The sequence below is a fragment of the Ambystoma mexicanum genome, chromosome 4q, assembly GCF_040938575.1.
Source record: "Ambystoma mexicanum isolate Mex_15411 chromosome 4q, UKY_AmexF1_1, whole genome shotgun sequence".
Classification (NCBI taxonomy): domain Eukaryota; kingdom Metazoa; phylum Chordata; class Amphibia; order Caudata; family Ambystomatidae; genus Ambystoma; species Ambystoma mexicanum.
Genome location: NC_090928.1, coordinates 435,131,456 through 435,138,354, shown reverse-complemented (window position 1 = coordinate 435,138,354; position 6,899 = coordinate 435,131,456). Strand labels below are relative to the sequence as shown.

The 6,899-nt window shown below is 35.3% G+C and overlaps 2 non-coding genes across 2 annotated transcripts; both read right to left on the bottom strand.

Moving 5' to 3' along the window:
* Positions 1 to 235: 235 nt before the first annotated feature.
* Positions 236 to 307, bottom strand: TRNAC-ACA (transfer RNA cysteine (anticodon ACA)). The gene has a single exon. It is a non-coding gene; the product is annotated as a tRNA-Cys (tRNA).
* A 3,732-nt stretch (positions 308 to 4,039) lies between these two features.
* On the bottom strand, positions 4,040 to 4,111 carry TRNAC-GCA (transfer RNA cysteine (anticodon GCA)). Its single transcript has one exon. It is a non-coding gene; the product is annotated as a tRNA-Cys (tRNA).
* Positions 4,112 to 6,899: the final 2,788 nt, after the last annotated feature.

Below are 6,899 nucleotides of genomic sequence, written 5' to 3'. Positions count from 1 at the left end.
GACTATTTCAAACTGATGATATCACCAGTAGAACTTGGGTGAAGGTACTACACAGCATGTATCATACGAAGAAATCCTAAACAGTTTCATGGTGTTTACCCTATGTTTCAGGAGATGATCAGGAGTATTTCAAATGTAGAAATGTGTTGCTCATTTCATAAAATGCTAAAATTGTAAATGTGTTCTTCAATTTATTTAATTAAAAAAATATTTCTATAGGTAAAACTGTTGGACAAGGGGGCACCCAGATTTGAACTAGGGTCTTCTTGAGCTGTAGTCAAATGCTCTACCACTGAGCCACACCCCCAGGTCTGAAATCTTCACCTTTATTAATTCAGTAATATGTACAAAGTGCAAGCAACATGCAATCACCATCAAAGCAATGCATTTTCAGCCACCAAACCCTCCTTATAAGTATAAGGGGTACAAAAGATGTCCTTTATCTGCCTTTGTAAAATACAGTGAGGTTTCCAGTGCAAGAATTCATACATTTCGTATCACATGTAGATCTTGGAAAATGGAAAAAAAAACTTTTGTCAAATGCACAAATTCTGCAAAACTTAACTGCTTCTCTACTGCAGTTTGTTGATTTTGTGCTAAGAGCATAGTTAAACCCAATTGTTCATTGTTTTGTATATGAAAAGATGATATATCTTATTGTTTCTTACGGTGCATTGGGTTGAAAAACAGTTTAACAGGATCTATTGAAGAGGGTATATGGTTATGAAACAGGGACTTCTTGAACTGCACTCCTACCCTCTATCACTGACATGAACCCTTGAATGCTAAAAACGGCTCTTTTTTAAAAAGTTGATAGAGTGGGTGACTGTATGGAACTTGTAGAACTAATGACATCAGTGCACTTCTGGTCAGCTGTACAAATGAATACATTTCATTAAGGGCATATTATTGGTTTCCGCCACAGTTTTATAACATTCATATGCGCTTCCAATGGACTATTTCAAACTGATAATATCACCAGTAGAACTTGGGTGAGTGTAATACACAGCTTGTATCATACGAAGAAATCCGAAACAGCTTAATGGTGTTTACACTATGTTTCAGGAGATGATCAGGAGTATTTCAAATGTAGAAATGTGTTGCTCATTACATAAAATTCTAAGATTGTAAATGTTTTATTCAATTTATTTAAAACAATATTTCTACAGGTACAACCGTTGGACCAGGGGGCACCCAGATTTGAATTAGGGATCTCTTGATCTGCAGTCAAATGCTCTACCACTGAGCTATACCCCCAATTCGATAATGTTCACCTTTATTTATTCAGTAATATGTACAAAGTGGAAGCAACATGCAATCACCATCAAAGCAATTCATTTTCAGCCACCAAAACCTCCTTATAAGTATAAGGGGTGTGAAGGATATCCTTTATCTGCCTTGGTAAAATACAGTGAGGTTTCCATTTCAAGAATTCATACATTTCGTATCACATGTAGATCTTGGAACATGGAAAAAAAACTTTTGTCAAATGCACAAATTCTGCAAAACGTAACTGCTTCTCTACTGCAATTTGTTGATTTTGTGCTAAGAGCATAGTTAAACCTAATTGTTCATTGTTTTTTATATGATATGATGATATATCCTATTGTTTCTTACAGTGCATTGGGTTGAAAAACAGTTTAACAGGATCTATTGAAGAGGGTAGATGGTTATGAAACAGGGACTTCTTGAACTGCATTCCTACACTCTACCACTGAGTAAAACCCTTGAATGCTGAAAACTGCCCTTTTCTAAAAAGGTGATAGAGTGGGTGACTGTATGGAACTTGTAGAACTAATGACATCAGTACACTTCTGGTCAGCTGGACAAATTAATACATTTCATTAAGGGCATATTATTGGTTTCCACCACAGTTTTATAACGTTCATATGAGCTTCCAATGGACTATTTCAAACTGATAATATCACCAGTAGAACTTGGGTGAATTTAAAACACAGCTTGTATCATATGAATAAATCCTAAACAGCTTAATGGTGTTTACCATATGTTTCAGGAGATGATCAGGAGTATTTCAAATGTAGAAATGTGTTGCTCATTACATAAAATGCTGAGATTGTAAATGTTTTCTTCAATTTATTTAATTAAAAAAATATTTCTACAGGTAAAACAGTTGGACAAGGGGGCACTCAGATTTGAACTAGGGACCTCTTGATCTGCAGTCAAATGCTCTACCACTGAACTATACCCGCAGTTTTGAAACGTTACTCTTTATTAATTCAGTAATATGTACAAAGTGGAAGCAACATGCAATCGCCATCAAAGCAATGCATTTTCAGCCACCAAACCCTCCTTATAACTATAAGATATACACAAGATGTCCTTTATCTGCCTTGGTAAAATACAGTGAGGTTTCCATTTCAAGAATTCATACATTTCGTATCATATGTAGATCTTGGAACATGGAAAAAAAACTTTTGTCAAATCACAAATTCTGCAAAACATAACTGCTTCTCTACTGCAGTTTGTTGATTTTGTACTAAGAGCATAGTTAAACCCAATTGTTCATTGTTTTTTATATGAAATGATGATATATCCTATTATTTCTTACAGTGCATTGGGTTGAAAAATATTTTAACAGGATCTATTGAAGAGGGTATATGGTTATGAAACAGGGACTCCTTGAACTGCACTCCTACCCTCTACCACTGACCTAAACCCTTGAATGCTGAAAACTGCTCTTTTTTAAAAAGGTGATAGAGTGGGTGACTGTATGGAACTTGTAGAACTAATGAAATCAGTGCACTTCTGGTCAGCTGTACAAATTAATACATTTCATTAAGCGCATATTATTGGTTTCCACCACAGTTTTATAACATTCATATGCGCTTCCAATGGACTATTTCAAAGTGATAATATCACCAGTAGAACTTGGGTGAATGTAATACACAGCTTGTATCATACGAAGAATTCCGAAACAGCTTAATGGTGTTTACCCTATGTTTCCGGGGATGATCAGGAGTATTTCAAATGTAGAAATGTGTTGCTCATTACATAAAATGCTAAAATTGTAAATGTTTTCTTCAATTTATTTAAAAAAATATTTCTACAGGTAAAGCAGTTGGACAAGGGGTCACCCAGATTTGAACTAGAAAACTCTTGATCTGCAATCGAATTCTCTACCACTGAGCTATAAACCATATTCTGAAATATTTACCTTTATTTATTCAGTAATATGTACAAAGTGGAAGCAACATGCAATCACCATCAAAGCAATGCATTTTCAGCCACCAAACCCTCCTTATAAGTATAAGGGGTACAAAAGATGTCCTTTATCTGCCTTCATAAAATACAGTGAGGTTTCCAGTGCAAGAATTCATACATTTCGTATGACATGTAGATCTTGGAACATGGAAAAAAAAACTTTTGTCAAATGCACAAATTCTGCAAAACGTAACTGCTTCTCTACTGCAGTTGTTGATTTTGTGCTAAGAGCATAGTTAAACCCAATTGTTCATTGTTTTGTATATGAAATGATGATATATCTTATTGTTTCTTACACTGCATTGGGTTGAAAAACATTTTAACAGTATCTATTGAAGAGGGTATATGGTTATGAAACATGGACTTCTTGAACTTCACTCCTACCTTCTACCACTGACATAAACCCTTGAATGCTGAAAACTGCCCTTTTTTAAAAAAGTGATAGAGTGGGTGGCTGTATGGAACTTGTAGAACTAATGACATCAGTGCACTTCTGGTCAGCTGTACAAATTAATACATTTCATTAAGGGCATATTATTGGTTTCCACCACAGTTTTATAACATTCATATGAGCTTCCAATGGACTATTTCAAACTGATAATATCACCAGTAGAACTTGGGTGAATGTAATACACAGCTTGTATCATACGAAGAAATCCGAAACAGCTTAATGGTGTTTACACTATGTTTCAGGAGATGATCAGGAGTATTTCAAATGTAGAAATGTGTTGCGTATTACATAAAATGCTAAGATTGTAAATGTTTTCTTCAATTTATTTAATTAAGAAAATATTTCTACAGGTAAAACAGTTGGACAAGGGGGCACCCAGATTTGAACTAGGGACCTCTTGATCTGCAGTCAAATGCTCTACCACTGAGCTATACCCCCAATTCTGAAACGTTCTCCTATTTATTCAGTAATATGTGCAAAGTGGAAGCAACATGCATTCACCGTCAAAGCAATGCATTTGCAGCCACCAAACCCTCCTTATAAGTATAGGGGGTACAAAAGATATCCTTTATCTGCCTTCGTAAAATACAGTGAGGTTTCCAGTGCAAGAATTCATACATTTCTTGTCACATGTAGATCTTGGAACATGGAAAAAAAAACTTTTTGTCAAAAGCACAAAATCTGCAAAACGTAACTGCTTCTGTACTGAAGTTTGTTGATTTTGTGCTAAGAGCATAGTTAAACCCAATTGTTCATTGTTTTGTATAAGAAATGATGATATATCTTATTGTTTCTTACAGTGCATTGGGTTAACAAACATTTTAACAGGATCTATTGAAGAGGGTATATGGTTATTAAACAGGGACTTCTTGAACTACACTCCTACGCTCTACCACTGACATAGACCCTTGAATGTTGAAAACTGCCCTTTTTTAAAAAAAGTGATAGAGTGCGTGACTGTATGGAACTTGTAGAACTAATGACATCAGTGCACTTCTGGTAAGCTGTACAAATTAATACATTTCATTAAGGGCATATTATTGGTTTCCACCACAGTTTTATAACATTCATATGAGCTTCCAGTGGACTATTTCAAACTGATAATATCACCAGTAGAACTTGGGTAAATGTAATACACAGCTTGTATCATACGAAGAAATCCGAAACAGCTTAATGGTGTTTACCCTATGTTTCAGGAGATGATCAGGAGTATTTCAAATGTAGAAATGTGTTGCTCATTACATAAAATGCTAAGATTGTAAATACTTTCTTCAATTAAAAAAATATTTCTACAGGTGCAACAGTTGGACCAGGGGGCACTCAGATTTGAACGAGGGACCTCTTGAGCTGTAGTCAAATGCTTTACTACTGAGCTATACCTGCAGTTCTAAAATGTTCACCTTTATTAATTCAGTAATATGTACAAAGTGCAAGCAACATGCAATCACCATCAAAGCAATGCATTTTCAGCCACCAAACCCTCCTTATAAGTATATGGGGTGCGAAGGATGTCCTTTATCTGCCTTGGTAAAATACAGTGAGGTTTCCATTGCAAGAATTCATACATTTCGTATCACATGTAGATCTTGGAACATGGAAAAAAAAACTTTTGTCAAATGCACAAATTCTGCAAAACGTAACTGCTTCTCTACTGCAGTTTGTTGATTTTGTGCTAAGAGCATAGTTAAACCGAATTGTTCATTGTGTTTTACACGAAATGATGATATATCCTATTGTTTCTTACAGTGCATTGGGTTCAAAAACATTTTACAGGATCTATTGAAGAGGGTATATGGTTATGAAACAGGGACTTCTTGAACTGCACTCCTACGCTCTACCACTGACATAAACCCTTGAATGCTGAAAATTGCCCTTTTTAAAAAAAGTGATAGAGTGGGTGACTGTATGAAACTTGTAGAACTAATGACATCAGTGCACTTCTGGTCTGCTGTACAAATGAATACATTTCATTAAGGGCATATTATTGGTTTCCACCATAGGTTTATAACATTCATATGAGCTTCCAATGGACTATTTCAAACTGATAATATCACCAGTAGAACTTAGGTGAATGTAATACACAGCTTGTATCATACGAAGAAATCCGAAACAGCTTAATGGTGTTTACCCTATGTTTCAGGAGATGATCAGGAGTATTTCAAATATAGAAACGTGTTGCTCATTACATAAAATGCTAAGATTGTAAATACTTTCTTCAATTAAAAAAATATTTCTACAGGTGCAACAGTTGGACCAGGGGGCACTCAGATTTGAACGAGGGACCTCTTGAGCTGTAGTCAAATGCTCTACCACTGAGCTATGCCTGCAGTTGTAAAATGTTCACCTTTATTAATTCAGTAATATGTACATAGTGCAAGCAACATGCAATCACCATCAAAGCAATGCATTTTCAGCCACCAAACCCTCCTTATAAGTATATGGGGTGCGAAGGATGTCCTTTATCTGCCTTGGTAAAATACAGTGAGGTTTCCATTGCAAGAATTCATACATTTCGTATTACATGTAGATCTTGGAACATGGAAAAAAAACTTTTGTCAAATGCACAAATTCTGCAAAACGTAACTGCTTCTCTACTGCAGTTTGTTGATTTTGTGCTAAGAGCATAGTTAAACCGAATTGTTCATTGTGTTTTACACGAAATGATGATATATCCTATTGTTTCTTACAGTGCATTGGGTTCAAAAACATTTTACAGGATCTAATGAAGAGGGTATATGGTTATGAAACAGGGACTTCTTGAACTGCACTCCTACCCTCTACCACTGACATAAACCCTTGAATGCTAAAAACGGCTCTTTTTTAAAAAGTTGATAGAGTGGGTGACTGTATGGAACTTGTAGAACTAATGACATCAGTGCACTTCTGGTCAGCTGTACAAATGAATACATTTCATTAAGGGCATATTATTGGTTTCCACCACAGGTTTATAACATTCATATGAGCTTCCAATTGACTATTTCAAACTGATAATATCACCAGTAGAACTTGGGTGAATGTAATACACAGCTTGTATCATACGAAGAAATCCGAAACAGCTTAATGGTGTTTACCCTATGTTTCAGGAGATGATCAGGAGTATTTCAAATATAGAAACGTGTTGCTCATTACATAAAATGCTAAGATTGTAAATATTTTCTTCAATTTATTTAATTAAAAAAATATTTCTACAGGTCCAACAGTTGGACCAGGGGGCACTCAGATTTGA